At 40.0% G+C, this 17,153-nt stretch overlaps 1 long non-coding RNA gene across 1 annotated transcript in view; it reads left to right on the forward strand.

The window, feature by feature from the left end:
- Positions 1-17,153, forward strand: part of LOC132519503 (uncharacterized) — a 238,710-nt gene that overhangs the window by 35,550 nt on the left and 186,007 nt on the right. Inside the window, exon 2 of the long non-coding RNA XR_009540178.1 lies at positions 14,275-14,351. This is a non-coding gene — a long non-coding RNA (uncharacterized LOC132519503). The remainder of the gene's footprint in view (positions 1-14,274; positions 14,352-17,153) is intronic.

Raw genomic sequence — 17,153 nt, forward strand, 5'->3', positions numbered from 1 at the left:
AAGTCATAAACCTCTGCCATCCCACCCAAGACTAGAATTTTAGCTGGCATAAAACAGCTGTCTGCTTACAGGTTTATTCCGGTAGCAACCAAAGACAAAACCATTTTAATTGAAAGCTCTAGGCTGTTCTAAAACCTTCACAATCTCTGGGTCTTCCCCAAGAGGAAACCATTGAGGAAAAGGTACAAGTTACCTCCTTTCTTATAGCTTTTGACACACTGTATGTTTACGAAGTTTGAGAACATTTTACCCTTCTAGTTTCTCTAGACTGAGTGCCATGGAGAAAAGGAGGCGGGGTTGGGGGGTAGGGTCACAAGCTCAAAAGCCCTAGGGCTCAGGCACACAAGCTAAGTCGGCTGCAGTCTAGGGGAGGGAGTGGTCTGTCGGAAAAGGCATCTGCTGCTCAGCTGCCCCCGAAGTTACCATGTGGGAATGTGGAGAGTTTTGCCAGATATTCTGGTTTGTCAGTAGAAGTTCCCCAATCCTGATTTTTATGTGAATTCTGCATAGTTTTAAATGTTGGCAATTTTTAATTTGAATTGAAGTCGAACATTGTGAAGGTCAATCAAAACATGGCTCTTGAACGCTTGGGGACGCTAGTGTCCAACCCCCAGGCTCTGCCCCTGATTCACTACGGGTAGACCTTGCCTTTCGCAGCTTCTTATATTCTAAAGCCGTCAAGTGGCGTAATAGTTACACATTTTACTTTTTATTCTAGGTGGTCTGACAGAAAGAAAAGAATACAAGTTTGGAGCCAGGGAGATACAGATTTTCCTAGTTCCAGATTTTACCAAATTGTGACCTGCAGCAGCTTAATGAATCTCTTGAAGCCTCTCTTGTAACCTGTGGAAATGAAAACCTGTTTTACAGGGTGTTTGAAGGAGTAAATATACAACTAGATGTAACATGCTTAGCCTGGTGCATTAGGTGCTCCTTGCATGGGTGTTACTATTCTGATCATTACCAGTAGGTGATCCTCTCTGGACGACACAGCACCTCCTTCCCAATGAGCTTCTCTCAGGACAGGGAGAAGGGCCTCCCTGAAGATTTAATATGCTGGGCAATACAAAGAAATTGTATCAAGAGTCATTTCTAAGGCCTTAAAGGATTTTAGAACTAGAAGAAACCTTCACGAAACCAACTAACAGCTGGAAATTAACAGAAATATCAGTTTTATCCTAAACATCAATATTTTAAACCATACAAATGAATGCTGTTACTGAAACGCAGTTAAGAACATTTTATTTATAAAAAATAAAACAAAAAACCTTATCTGGAAGCATGTTGTAAAGTAAAAGAATGTAGGTTAACTTTTTTCCTCCCAGTTTCTGGGGGATTATTTACTCGGAAATAAATGGATGAATGCCACTTATAATATACCCTTCTTTTGTATCCAGGCACGTCTGCTATTAGGGAGATTTCTTCTCTCCTAACTCTAGGTCCATGATCTCTGGATGATGGTGGCAAGGGGTCCTTCAGACAATTGGGGTGCACCGAAATGGAGTCTGAGAAGATAAATGATGTTTTCTTGCTTTCTGTTAAAAATTAGGTGCAAGTTAAAGTTTCAGCTTTTAAAGGAAGAGGGTTCCTTTCTTCCTTCTCCTGGACCAGCTGTAAGTAATAATAGAAAACAAAACAAAACAAAACGTTCAGTCTGACAAATAGTTCAGTGGTAAAAATAAAACAGGGTAGTCGTGTAAGATGGTTCAGTGTATCTGGCGTCTTTTGCATGACTCATCCTCTTGCTTGATAAGAGCTCTTTGACAGCACGATAGGGAGTGATGTGGCTGTGTGATGGATTATTTGAAGTGCTCATCTATGAGCCATCGATATATTTACTGACAAAACTCTTTTATTTCTAAAATGCCATGGCATACGGTGCTGGTCCTATGGGAGTCTCAAAGACTTTTGCTGACATTTAAGAGTTGTAGAGAATAATAATAATCTTGTGATGGACCATGAGATAGGAACTATGCTAGGTGCTTAATGGACATTGTGTAAAATCCTCGCCACCTTTTACGGAGGTCTCTATCTCCATTTTATAGAGGGGTCAGTTGTGTCTCAGGCACATAGGGCTTCCCTTGGGTCACATAGATGGTTAGATGAGGCTAGGATTAAACAGATTTGTTGCTCTAGGCCTCTCTAACCCGTACTTTCTCAAGTGTTTAGGGAGTAACTTCCCCAACTTGCAGAGAATGTAAATTACCTAGAAATCATCAGCAATGTCAGAACCCCCAGCCATCCAACAGCCAAGCTCAAAATAGAACAAGATTACCTGTCACATGACAGGCATAATTAGTTGAGATCCCTTGTTATTTCTTAAAGAGAGAGAGGTTCTCCCTCTTTTGCTCTCTGCAAATGACATAGAAAGAAATTGATAAAAATAGGGGTGATAAGGAGTAGAATAATGAGAAATTGGACCTGACAAATGCATAAAGAAACGAGGTCTGCCCCTTCCTTTCTCTCTGATAAACTCAGACTCCTAAATTAAATGAAGGGCTGGTAAGTTTGACCATAGAAGATGTCAAGGGCTACAGGTGTCTGACATTCCCTAGACAAGAAGAAGTGGTTGTACACTAAACGTGCTGTGAACCAGTTAGGCCTTTGGTAACTTTCTTTGCTTCCATTCTCGCGGGGGATCCCTTCCCCCCAGCACTTTTTTCAATCCTGGTTCAGCCATCCCCACCGTAAGAAGACTATTAGATGAGTAATAAGTCAAAGGGCCATCCAGTGCAGAGAGAAGCCCTCACACCTCCCAGGAGATGCATTCGCATGACAAAACAGAATGTAAGCACTAAGGGTAGACACCCCTCCACACTTTCTTTCCCTTTGGCAAAGAGTAGTAGGTCATTTACTCACATCAAAAAAATTAGTTTACGTTGGAACGTCAGGATGGGACTCGGAAGGAGTGGGAAAAAACATGTGAAGAGCATTTCTTGGAGGAGAGGCAACAGGAGGACAAAGCAAAATCACAGAAGGCCCATCTTAGCACTTACGTTAGTTCACATCTTCATTGTGCCTATTGATGGCACTGTCTCAGGAATCACTTACATCAGTGGCTCTAGGTTCCCCAAGGTGTTCCTGAGTCTGCATCCCTGGGAGGATGGAGAGGCAGAGCTTTTTCATCTTACAAATGATCCACAGGTGGTTCTGATGCGCAACAGCCGACTTTGACCCACGGGGTTTGTTTGTTTTTCTTTATCTATTCCAAATAAATATGCATAACTACAGTATATTTACACCAAGTACCCAGATCACCATAATGAAAGTACAGCAAAGGGATTCTCAAAAATAATTAAAAAAATCAAAATATACTTCCCTTCAAAACACTGTGATTTATGAACTAGGTGTGATAAAATGGAGATAGACTCTTTGAAGAACACATGTAATTAGGGTCAAAACAATATTAGTACAGTCAGATTCCTGATCAGAATTTAGGAGTGAGGTTGGTTGAAAGTTCATTATGCTGATGTGTCTGGTTTGACCCTGGTGACTTTGCATCCAAGAGGTTAGGGATGCTGGCAGCAGAGTTGCAAATAAGCGTGAAGGTTTTAGGAAAAATAAAAAGTTAAGGGAGAGGGAGAGAGCGAGGTGAGACAGAGTCTCAGTATGAACTAATGGAAAGTGAATATATCTCTGTTGAAATGAAGAGCAAAGGTCAGAAGAAACCAGGAGTGAACCACCAATAATATGGGTGCTCCTAAGTGTATATGATCTGAGAAGGACAGTTATGACCTAAGGCTGAGCAAGGGGCCTTAAAGTAAAGGCAGAAAAGGACCCAACAATTCCAGGGGATGCCAGGACCTGCAGCAGGGAGTGAAAATAAAAGAAACCAGTGGGGATAGTGAGCCCCAAAGATCAGGGCTAGGAGAGTTTCCTGAGACAACGATGGTGGAAATGCAGAGAGGCCTTGGAAGAGGCTAACGCTGTCAACCTCTGCCAGGCCAAGTCGCATGGAACCGTATACTTGTGACTTCACGCATCTGGATATAGTTTGAATCCTAACAGTCCTTTTTATTGTAGTAAAAACAGTTGCACACTTGAAGGGGCTGTGCGTGCTAGATCCCAGTAGACAGGCTGGGTGTGGTGAACGGCCAGAGTGAAAGGAAAAAGTTCAGAGGCGTGGCCTTTGGAAGAGAAAATCACCCCTCTTAAATAGTTGTTGTCTGGTGGTTGCTGGAAATTATGCAAGAGAAGGAGTATCTGGGAACCTAACTAAGAGGACCGTCTGTCCGAGGAGGCGACCTGCAGGCTAGACCAGCAGGTTCAAGAGCTCGGAGGACAGACCTGTGAGAAGATAAGAGGGCATGTCAGTGAAACCGAGAGGTGGAGGCTTGAGAGATGGGCATACTCCATAATGGAAGGCTGACATCACTGAGAGCAAGGGCAGATTATGAACCGAAATCAGGAAGAGGGGTATGAGGGAAACGAATTTGGAGAGAGGAAAACTGAGTGTAGGGCTTTATGCCCAGAAGCACATGATAGGCTAATGAAAGACTCCTTAATAAGACAACTCAGGGAGATGCTGGCCCAGGCTGTGGTGGTGAGCTGCTCAGATGCCATTTTGACTTGAAGTGAAATGGTAGGTCTGGGGCCAAATGGGTAAAGATCCCTTGCTCACTCCCTCTAAAATCTCAGAGTGAAATATCAGCTTGGACCTAGGGAAGGAGGGAGATGAGACTAAGTTAGAAGTCTAGAAAGAGGAGCCTTTGGGGACATAAAAGAAAAGTAGTACAAGAGAGCCCCTTGTGGAACTTTCTGAATACTCAAGACTGTTGCCAAGTAGGGGCTACTCTGCAACTCAAATTTCCTCACAAAATAGAAAGACTATGTGCACGTTAGTGATGTGCCTGTGTTGGACTGAGGCTAGGGTGGAGGAGGGGATAATACTTAGGAATACCAGAACGTGGTAAAAGGCCATAACCCAAGGGATGTAATTCCTTGAAGAGAAAATTTCCCCTTACTGACCATGAGGTGACCATGCTAATTAACTCAGGTTTAGTGCAGAGGAACTGTAACAGAAAAGTCTTTTCTGTGGAGTTAAGGTATTGACAATGAGAATATTAGTTTTGTTTTTTAACGTCTTTATTGGAGTATAACTGCTTTACAGTGGTGTGTTAGTTTCTTCTGTATAACAAAATGAATCAGCTATACGTATACATACATCCCCATATCTCCTCCCTCTTGTGTCTCTCTCCCACCCTCCCTATCCCACCCCTCTGGGTGGTCACAAAGCACCAAGCTGATCTCCCTGTGCTATGCAACTGCTTCCCACTAGTTTATCTATTTTACATTTGGTAGTGTATAAATGTCCATGCTACTCTCTCACTTCGTCCCAGCTTACCCTTCCCCCTCCCCATGTCCTCAAGTCCATTCTCTATGTCTGCATCTTTATTCCTGTCCTGCCCCTAGGTTCTTCAAAACCATTCTTTTTTTCTTAAATTCCATATATATGTGTTAGCATACAGTATTTTTCTTTCTGCATCTTTATTCCTGTCCTGCCCCTAGGTTCTTCAAAACCATTCTTTTTTTCTTAAATTCCATATATATGTGTTAGCATACGGTATTTGTCTTTCTGCATCTTTATTCCTGTCCTGCCCCTAGGTTCTTCAAAACCATTCTTTTTTTCTTAAATTCCATATATATGTGTTAGCATACGGTATTTGTCTTTCTCTTTCTGACTTATGTCACTCTGTATGACAGACTCTAGGTCTATCCACCTCATTACAAATAGCTCAGTTTCGTTTATTTTATGGCTGAGTAATATTCCATTGTATATATGTGCCACATCTTCTTTATCCATTCATCCGATGATGGACACAGGTTGTTTCCATCTCCGGGCTATTGTAAATAGAGCTGCAATGAACATTTTGGTACATGACACTTTTTGAATTATGGTTTTCTCAGGGTATATGCCCAGTAGTGGGATTGCTGGGTCATATGGTAGTTCTATTTGCAGTTCTTTAAGGAACCTCCATACTGTTCTCCACAGTGGCTGTATCAATTTACATTCCCACCAACAGTGCAAGAGGGTTCCCTTTTCTCCACACCCTCTCCAGCATTTATTGTTTCTAGATTTTTTGATGATGGCCATTCTGACTGGTGTGAGATGACATCTCATTGTAGTTTTGATTTGCATTTCTCTAATGATTAATGATGTTGAGCATTCTTTCATGTGTTTGTTGGCAGTCTGTATATCTTCTTTGGAGAAATGTCTATTTAGGTCTCCTGCCCATTTTTGGATTGGGTTGTTTGTTTTTTGTTATTGAGCTGCATGAGCTGCTTATAAATTTTGGAGACTAATCCTTTGTAAGTTGCTTCATTTGAAAATATTTCCTCCCATTCTGAGGGTTGTCTTTTGGTCTTGTTTATGGTTTCCTTTGCTATGCAAAAGATTTTAAGTTTCATTAGGTCCCATTTGTTTATTTTTATTTCCATTTCTCTAGGAGGTGGATCAAAAAGGATCTTGCTGTGATTTATGTCATAGAGTGTTCGGCCTATATTTTACTCTAAGAGTTTGATAGTTTCTGGCCTTACATTTAGGTCTTTAATCCATTTTGAGCTTATTTTTGTGTATGGTGTTAGGGAGTGATCTAATCTTATACTTTTACATGTACCTGTCCAGTTTTCCCAGCACCACTTATTGAAGAGGCTGTCCTTTCTCCACTGTACATTCCTGCCTTCTTTATCAAAGATAAGGTGACCATATGTGCATGGGTTTATCTCTGGGCTTTCTATCCTGTTCCATTGATCTATCTTTCTGTTTCTGTGCCAGTACCATACTGTCCTGATTACTGTAGCTTTGTAGTATAGTCTGAAGTCAGGGAGCCTGATTCCTCCAGCTCCATTTTTCGTTCTCAAGATTGCTTTGGCTATTCGGGGTCTTTTGTGTTTCCATACAAATTGTGAAATTTTTTGTTCCAGTTCTGTGAAAAATACCAGTGGTAGTTTGATAGGGATTGCATTGAATCTGTAGATTGCTTTGGGTAGTACAGTCATTTTCAAAATGTTGATTCTTCCAATCCAAGAACATGGTATATCTCTCCATCTATTTGTATCATCTTTCATTTCTTTCATCAGTGTCTTATAATTTTCTGCATACAGGTCTTTTGTCTCCCTAGGTAGGTTTATTCCTAGATATTTTATTCTTTTTGTTGCAATTGTAAATGGGAGTGTTTTCTTAATTTCACTTTCAGATTTTTCATCATTAGTGTATAGGAATGCCAGAGATTTCTGTGCATTAATTTTGTATCCTGCTACTTTACCAAATTCATTGATTAGCTCTAGTAGTTTTCTGGTATCATCTTTCGGATTCTCTATGTATAGTATCATGTCATCTGCAAACAGTGACAGCTTTACTTCTTCTTTTCTGATTTGGATTCCTTTTATTTCCTTTTCTTCTCTGATTGCTGTGGCTAGAACTTCCAAAACTATGTTGAATAAGAGTGGTGAGAGTGGGCAACATTGTCTTGTTGATTAGCTTCTTGATCTTACTGGAAATGCTTTCAGTTTTTCACCATTGAGGACGATGTTGGCTGTGGGTTTGTCATATATGGCCTTTATTATGTTGAGGAAAGTTCCCTCTATGCCTACTTTCTCCAGGGTTTTTATAATAAATAGGTGTTGAATTTTGTCGAAAGCTTTCTCTGCATCTATTGAGATGATCATATGGTTTTTCTCCTTCAATTTGTTAATATGGTTTATCACATTGATTGATTTGCATTTATTAAAGAATCCTTGCATTCCTGGAATAAACTCCACTTGATCATGGTGTATGATCCTTTTAATGTGCTGTTGGATTCTGTTTGCTAGTATTTTGTTGAGGAGTTTTGCATCTATGTTCATCAGTGATGTTGGCCTGTAGTTTTCTTTCTTTGTGACATCCTTGTCTGGTTTTGGTATCAAAGTGATGGCGGCCTCGTAGAATGAGTTTGGGTGTGTTCCTCCCTCTGCTATATTTTGGAAGAGTTTGAGAAGGATAGGTGTTAGCTCTTCTCTAAATGTTTGATAGAATTCTCCTGTGAAGCCATCTGGTCCTGGGCTTTTATTTGTTGGAAGATGTTTTTGTTTTTGTTTTTGTTTTTGCCGTATGCGGGCCTCTCACTGTTGTGGCCTCTCCCGTTGCGGAACACAGGCTCTGGACATGCAGGCTCAGCGGCCATGGCTCACGGGCCCAGCCACTCCACGGCATGTGGGATCTTCCCAGACCGGGGCACGAACCCGTGTCCCCTGCATCGGCAGGCAGACTCTCAACCACTGTGCCACCAGGGAAGCCCTGTTGGAAGATTTTTAATCACAGTTTCAATTTCAGTGCTTGTGATTGTTCTGTTCATATTTTCTATTTCCTCCTGATTTAGTCTTGACAGGTTGTGCATTTCTAAGAATTTTTCCATTTCGTCCAGGTTGTCCATTTTATTGGCATAGAGTTGCTTGTAGTAATCTCTCATGATCTTTTGTATTTCTTCAGTGTCAGTTGTTACTTCTCCTTTTTCATTTCTAATTCTATTGGTTTGAGTCTTCTCCCTTTTTTTCTTGATGAGTCTGCCTAATGGTTTATCAATTTTGTTTATATTCTCAAAGAACCAGTTTTTAGTTTTATTGATCTTTGCTATCGTTTCCTTCATTTCTTTTTCATTTATTTCTGATCTGATCTTTATGATTTCTTTCCTTCTGCTAACTTTGGGATTTTTTTGTTCTTATTCCTCTAATTGCTTTAGGTGCAAGGTTAGGTTGTTTATTCAAGATGTTTCCTGTTTCTTAAGGTAGGGTTTTGTTGCTATAAACTTTCCTCTTAGAACTGCTTCTGCTGCATCCCATAGATTTTGGGTCTTCGTGTCTCCATTATCATTTATTTCCTCTTTGATTTCTTCAGTGATCACTTCGTTATTAAGTAGTGTATTGTTTAGCCTCCATGTGTTTGTATTTTTTACAGATCTTTTCCTATAATTGATATCTAGTCTCATAGCGTTGTGGCTGGAAACGATACTTGATACAATTTCAATTTTCTTAAATTTACCAAGGCTTGATTTGTGACCCAAGATATGATCTATCCTGGAGAATGTTCCATAAGCAGTTGAGAGAAATGTGTACTCTGTTGTTTTTGGATGGAATGTCCTATAAATATCAATTAAGTCCATCTTGTTTAATGTATCATTTAAAGTTTGTGTTTCCTTATTTATTTTCATTATGGATGATCTGTCCATTGGTGAATATGGGGTGTTAAAGTCCCCTACTATGAATGTGTTACTGTCAATTTCCCCTTTTATGGCTGTTAGTATTTGCCTTATGTATTGAGGTGCTCCTATGTTGGGTGCATAAATATTTACAATTGTTATATCTTCTTCTTGGTTCAATCCCTTGATCATTATGTAGTGTCCTTCTTTGTCTTTTGCAATAGTGTTTGTTTTAAAGTCTATTTTTTCTGATATGAGAATTGCTACTCCAGCTTTCTTTTGGTTTCCATTTGCATGGGATATCTTTTTCCATTCCCTTACTTTGTCTGTATGTGTCTCTAGGTCTGAAGTGGGTCTCTTGTAGACAGCAAATATATGGGTCTTGTTTTTGTATCCATTCAGCTAATCTGTGTCTTTTGGTGGGAGAATTTAGTCCATTTACATTTAAGGTAATTATCGATATGTATGTTCCTATTCCTATTTTCTTAATTGTTTTGGGTTCGTTATTGTAGGTCTTTTCCTTCTCTTGTGTTTCTTGCCTAGAGAAGTTCCTTTAGCAGTTGTTGTAAAGATGGTTTGGTGGTGCTGAACTCTCTCAGCTTTTGCTTGTCTGTAAAGGTTTTAATTTCTCCACCAAATCTGACTGAGATCCTTGCTGGGTAGAGTAATCTTGGTTGCAGGTTTTTCTCCTTCATCACTTTAAATATGTCTTGCCAGTCCCTTCTGGCTTGCAGAGTTTTTGCTGAAAGATCAGGTGTTAGCCTTATGGGGATTCCCTTGTGTGTTATTTGTTGTTTTTCCCTTGCTGCTTTTAATATGTTTTCTTTGTATTTGATTTTTGACAGTTTGATTAATATGTGTCTTGGCGTATTTCTCCTTGGATTTATCCTGTATGGGACTCTCTGTGCTTCCTGGACTTGATTAACTATTTCCTTTCCCATATTAGGGAAGTTTTCAACTATAATCTCTTCAAATATTTTCTCAGTCCCTTTCTTTTTGTCTTCTTTTTCTGGAACCCCTACAATTCGAATGTTGGTGCGTTTAATATTGTCCCAGAGGTCTCCGAGACTGTCCTCAGTTCTTTTCATTCTTTTTTCTTTATTCTGCTCTGCAGTAGTTATTTCCACTATTTTATCTTCCAGGTCACTTATCCATTCTTCTACCTCAGTTATTCTGCTATTGATCCCATCTAGAGTATTTTTCATTTCATTTATTGTTTTGTTCATCGTTGTGTGTTTCATCTTTAGTTGGTCTAGGTCCTTGTTAAATGTTTCTTGCATTTTGTCTATTCTATTTCCAAGATTTTGGATCATCTTTACTATCATTATTCTGAATTCTTTTTCAGGTAGACTGCCTATTTCCTCTTCATTTGTTAGGTCTGGTGGGTTTTTATCTTGCTCTTTCATCTGCTGTGTGTTTTTCTGTCTTCTCATTTTGCTTGTCTTACTGTGTTTGGGGTCTCCTTTTTGTAGGCTGCAGGTTCGTAGTTCCCGTTATTCTTGGTGTCTGTCCCCAGTGGCTAAGGTTGGTTCAGTGGGTTGTGTAGGCTTCCTGGTGGAGGGGACTAGTGCCTGTGTTCTGGTGGATGAGGATGGATCTTGTCTTTCTGGTGGGCAGGTCCACGTCTGGTGGTGTGTTTTGGGGTGTCTGTGGACTTATTATGATTTTAGGCAGCCTCTCTGCTAATGGGTGGGGTTGTGTTCCTGTCTTGCTAGTTGTTTGGCATAGGATGTCCAGCATTGTAGCTTGCACGTCATTGAGTGAAGCTGGGTGCTGGTTTTGAGATGGAGATCTCTGGGAGATTTTCGCTGTTTGATATTATGTGGAGCTGGGAGGTCTCTTGTGGACCAGTGTCCTGAAGTTGGCTCTCCCACCTCAGAGGCACAGCACTGACTCCTGGCTGCAGCACCAAGAGCCTTTCATCCACACGGCTCAGAATAAAAGGGAGAAAAAGTAGAAAGAAAGAATTAGTAGAAGTAGAAAGAAAGAAAGAAAGAAAGAAGGGAGGGAGGGAGGGAGGGCAGGAGGGAGGAAGGAAGGAAGGAGGGAAGGATGAAAAAAGAAAGAAAGAAGATAAAGTAAAATAAAATAAAGTAAGATAAAATGTAATAAAGTTATTAAAATAAAAAATAATTATTAGGAAAAAATTTTTTTAAAAATAATAATAAAAAAATAACGGACGGATAGAACCCTAGGACAAATGGTGGAAGCAAAGCTATACAGACAAAATCTCACACAGAAGCATACACATACAGAGTCACAAAAAGAGGAAAAGGGGAAAAAATCATAAATCTTGCCCTTGAAGTCCACCTCCTCAATTTGGGATGAGTCGTTGTCTATTCATGTATTCCACAGATGCAGGGTACATCAAGTTGACTGTGGAGCTTTAAACCGCTGCTTCTGAGGTTGCTGGGAGAGATTTCCCTTTCTCTTCTTTGTTCTCACAGCTCCCAGAGGCTCAGCTTTGGATTTGGCGCCGCCTCTCCGTGTAGGTCGCCGGAGGGCGTCTGTTCTTCGCTCAGACAGAACGGGGTTAAAGGAGCCGCTGCTTCGGGGGCTCTGGCTCACTCAGGCGGGGAGGAGGGAGGGGCACTGCGTGCGGGGCGGGCCTGCGGCGGCAGAGGCCTGCGTGACGTTGCACCAGCCTGAGGCGCGCCGTGCGTTCTCCCGGGGAAGTTGTCCTTGGATCCCGGGACCCTGGCAGTGGCGGGCTGCACAGGCTCCCCGGAAGGTAGGCGTGGAGAGTGACCTGTGCTCGCACACAGGCTTCTTGGTGGCGGCAGCAGCGGCCTTAGCGTCTCGCGCCCGTCTCTGGCGTCTGCGCTTTTAGCTGTGGCTCGCGCCCATCTCTGCAGCTCCTTTTAGCAGCGCTCTTAATCCCCTCTCCTCACGCACCAGGAAACAAAGAGGGAAGAAAAAGTCTCTTGCCTCTTCGGCAGGTCCAGACTTTTCCCTGGACTCCCTCCCAGCTAGCCGTGGTGCACTAAACCCCTGCAGGCTGTGTTCACGCCACCAACCCCAGTCCTCTTCCTGGGATCCGACCGAAGCCCGAGCCTCAGCTCCCAACCCCCGCCCGCCCCGGCGGGTGAGCAGACAAGCCTCTCGGGCTGGTGAGTGCTGGTCGGCACCGATCCTCTGTGCGGGAATCTCGCTGCTTTGCCCTCCGCACCCCTGTTGCTATGCTCTCCTCTGCTCTCCTCCGCACCCCTGTTGCTGTGCCTCCTCCACAGGCTCCAGACGCACAGGCTCAACGGCCATGGCTCACGGGCCTAGCCGCTCCGCGGCATGTGGGATCTTCCTGGACCGGGGCACGAACCCATGTCCCCTGCATCGGCAGGCGGACTCTCAACCACTGTGCCACCAGGGAAGCCCACATTTAGGTCTTTAATCCATTTTGAGTTTATTTTTGTGTATGGTGTTAGGGAGTGTTCTAATTTCATTCTTTTACATGTAGCTGACCAGTTTTCCCAGCACTATGTGTTGAAGAGGCTGTCTTTTCTCCATTGTATATTCTTGCCTCCTTTATCAAAGATAAGGTGGCCATATGTGCGTGGGTTTATCTCTGGGCTTTCTGTCCTGTTCCATTGATCTATATTTCTGTTTTTGTGCCAGTCCCATACTGTAAGAAGAATATTTTAAATGAATTGGTTAAAGAACATAAGAAATTGTGTAATCAGTAAAGAAAGAGTGTATCCGGTTAGTTTTATATATCCGGTTAGTTTTATATATCAGTAAAGAAAGAGTGTATCCGGTTAGGGTCTAACATAAAATTTTTTTAAAAATTAGGTCACAATTCCCAGAAGTAATATATGAATACCACTGGGGTTTTCTAGCAGAAGGAAGAATTTATATTGAAAATATTGTTACAGGCAGGTACACTCTGTCAAAGATGGTGTATCCTGAGCAGGAAAAGTTTATGGAGGTCTGAATCAAGAGGACACTATATCTTGTTCATAAAAGATGCTCGATATGCATGTATTGGGTAGATAAAATCAGTATATGTTGAGTAATTAAACAAATTGATGAATAAATGAAAGACGTAGATGGTATGTTCCATTTGGGAAGTCTTTCTCCAAATGGGTTAACTGCCCTTCCGTGGGCTCCCATACAATCCTGTACTCCCCTATTTTATCCTACTGTGTACTGTGCTCTCCTACTAAACTGTAAACTATTTGAGGGTAGAAATTAATTCTTGTTCTTCATGATAATTCCAGCTCTGACCATAGTACCCTGCACATAGTAGACATTCAAGAGATAATTGCATAGATGAATGACATTATTTACTAGAGTACTAGTTTAAGCCAAATGTTACGTTAGCATTACACATGGGAGAGTAAAAGGGGTACTTAAAAAACACTTAAATAACATCTAGGAAGTCCATTAAAGAGATAAAAGTGGCAGAAGGACAGTTTGGATAGTGTTATTACCGTAATTTGAACATGTATTTAGGCTAGCAAATGGATTGTAATGATGCAGAGTGAACAGCAGTTCCTTTCTTGGAAATGAAGGGAAAAGAATTGAGGGTGGAGACATGCTTTTTACTGAAAACCCAGGAGAATGTTCTCTCCTCACCCCCTCAACCCCCAAATAATCCAGACTATCATATTAAATTTAGGTTATTTTTTGAAAAAAAATTTCAGAGGAAATCCAGCATCTATCTCCCCCTACTGGTGTCATATTGAGTGATGTCTAACTTTTTTTTTTCCTTTTAACTGAGAAACGTTTTAATTAAGACAAATATTTTCATTTGTTGTTTGCAAAAAAAAAATCTTATACTTAATCTAAAGTTTAAGCATCCTATATTGGAGGTTTGTGTTGCAAAGAGCTTTACCAAGATTTGGAATGTACATTGGAGTATAAATTGTTTCATCACAGATGAGGAATGGTTAAATATTTCTACTAGTTCATCTGTAATTAGCAGATTTTATATGACAGTGGATCATAATTGGCTGACACAATGAAAAATTTTAAGTCTGTATTATAGAAAATTTCAAACATACACAAAAGTAGAGAGGAAAATATAATGAGCTTCCATGTACCCATCATCCAGCTCCAACAAACAAGTCACAGCTAATCTTGTTTTATTTATTACTTCCCCAAGGTCCCACATCCAGATCACTTTGAAGCAAAGTCCAAGCATTGTATCACTTCATCTGTGTTTCAGTATGTACCTAAAAGGTAAGGATGCTTCAAATATCCCTATTTTTAAGCATGCCCAAAGTTAGCAATAGTTCCTTAATATCAGCAAATATCCAGTCAGTGTTCAAATTTCCACGCTTGTTTTAAAATTTGTAATTATTTATTTTACAGTCTGTTTGAAACAGGCTTTTAATGAGGGCTATGGATTGTAATTTTGTTTGATATGTTTCTTACATTTCATGGAATTTATGAGATTTGTTTCCTCCTCCATCCGTTTTTTTGGGTATTATTTTTGTTAAGAAAAGTGCATCATTTGTTCTGAGCAGGGTTCCACGGTCTGGAATTTGCCGACTGGATCCCCATAGTGTTGTGTAATTCATTCCTCTGTCCCCTGTGTTTCCTGTAAATACAGGAAATTGGTAGTTAGATCCAGAGGCTTCATTTTATTCAGGTTTTATTTGTTGTTGTTGTTCTTTTTTTGCTTTTTTTTTTTTTTTTTTTTTTTTTGCGGTATGCGGGCCTCTCACTGTTGTGGCCTCTCCCGTTGCGGAGCACAGGCTCCGGATGCGCAGGCTCAGCGGCCATGGCTCACAGGCCCAGCCGCTCCGCGGCATGTGGGATCTTCCCGGATCGGGGCACGAACCCGTGTCCCCTGCATCGGCAGGCGGACTCTCAACCACTGCGCCACCAGGGAAGCCCTCTTTTTTTGCTTTTATTCTTTTGTTTTTTTGCAAGGTGCTATTGTGTACTTCTGTCACTCAATATCTGGTAGCAATTGAAGTTCATTGTCTAGCAGTTGAAGAACATTGTCATTGTTAATATTTTGCAAGGTGCTATTGTGTACTTCTGTCACTCAATGTCTGGTAGCAATTGAAGTTCATTGAGGGGTAGAGTAGACTTTCCAACAGAAATTTCTGTGGTGATGGAAGTGTTCCATATCAGTACATATATGTTCTATAGCTATACTAAATGCTCCATATCTGTTCTATATCTTAATACAGTAGTCACTAGCCACATGTAGCTCTTAAATGTGGCTAATGTGATTGAGAAACTGAATCTTTAATTTAAAAAATTTTAATTACTGTAAATTGAAATGTAAATAGCCACCTGTGTCTAGTAGCTACCATATTGGATAGTATAGCTGTAGACCCACTAATTCATTAAAGGCTGCAAAGTGATAATGCTATTATTCTATTATTTTTTTCTTTACTTATTAGTTGGAATATTTTTGTAAAGAGAAACTTCCTCTTAACAGCTATGTTGCTACTATGAGTTTCAGTTTATACAGAAAAGACAGAAAAATTCTTTAATTCTTACTCTCTATTATCAGCTGTCAAAATAATAAATTGTTTCCTTAGCATTCTCCAAAAGTGATGCGTCCTCATCCTCATGTGTTTTTTGTTGTTGTTATGTAGTCATAATTTGCATTTTAATTTATTGTAGTTATTCTTGTTTATGCTCAAATTGGTTCATCCTTGGCCAGAGGGGGTTTATTCAGACTATCTCCTGAGCGCTCTTGCTACGATCCTACGAGTCTCTGATAGTGTTATGGTGTTCTGGTGTGCGATCAGGTATTTCAGGATCATCTTGGACATATGATACCTCAGATCTGAAATTAGCCATTTTCTAAGATGCTCTGGTTCCATTTAGTGGTCAATGGTATTTCAAGAACATATAATCTGGGTACTATGGTGATCATTGCTATTTGGTTGGTCATTGTTTCTAGCCTTTACAAAAACAGAGTTAGAAATCTAAATTAAAAAAAAACAAAACCCTGCATTGTGAGTTCATCCTGCTACATGCAATTTAAAATCAGGGCTACAGGGTTGCCTCTGATTGGGCTTTTTATTTATTTTTTTAATATTGAAAATCTAGTTTCTTCTCAATGACACCAGTATAAAACTACTGGTTTCTTTTATTCCACGATACACACATAATAATTTCAGGATAACAATAGCAACCTACCAGCAATGAAATTATTATTGAAAAGGTGCACTCACCTTTGGTTTCATTTTTGCATGTTTATATATTTATTCCTAGAGCCTCCCTCACTGATGATATACTATTGTGTTACAGGGTTATTTTAAATAGTTTCTCTGTGTAGTTTTGCCAAAAAAGGATGCAAATTTCTATTTGTTTGTTTCCTTTTATTTTTAGCAATTTTTTAAACTGTAGTTTCATTTTATAATTATGTATTTATGTGGCCCCAGAGTCATGGCCACAAAACACAGTATATTAAAAAAAATTCAGCTTCGTACCATATCTCCTTAATTCTATTCCCTTATCAGTTTTTATTTAAAAAATTGTAATTTAAGCCTTCATCTTTTATTTCAGGAATGTGAATATATTTATATCTACCCTTTCTTAGATGAGCAGTAATACACTCTACACACTTTCCTCCTTTTTTTGGTCTTACTTAACAATGTATTCTGGAAATCACTGACTAATAATATGCAGAGATCAACCTCATTCCTTTTTGTAGCTGCATAGTATTCCATGGAATAGATGTTCCATAGTTATTCAATAAGTCCTCTATTGATGGCCATTTAGGTTGTGGAAAGCTTTTTAAGGACATTTAAAATAATTACAGCAGGATCATAAACAAATGCATTACCTTTCCCATAATTTTTCATTTTTCACTAGGTTCATGTAGATATTCATAAAGATAAAAAGCATGAAATTATATTAATATCTAAGACAAATATTGGGGTGAAATTAAGATAAATTTACAGAAAGTTATAGGTCTGTGTATCCTCAGATAAAATATTTTAGTTTTCATTAATTATCTCTCTAGGGGACTGATGACTATTTTTCTGATCTAAAGATTTCTTAGGATAAACC

This window comes from Lagenorhynchus albirostris, chromosome 4 (assembly GCF_949774975.1).
Source record: "Lagenorhynchus albirostris chromosome 4, mLagAlb1.1, whole genome shotgun sequence".
NCBI lineage: Eukaryota > Metazoa > Chordata > Mammalia > Artiodactyla > Delphinidae > Lagenorhynchus > Lagenorhynchus albirostris.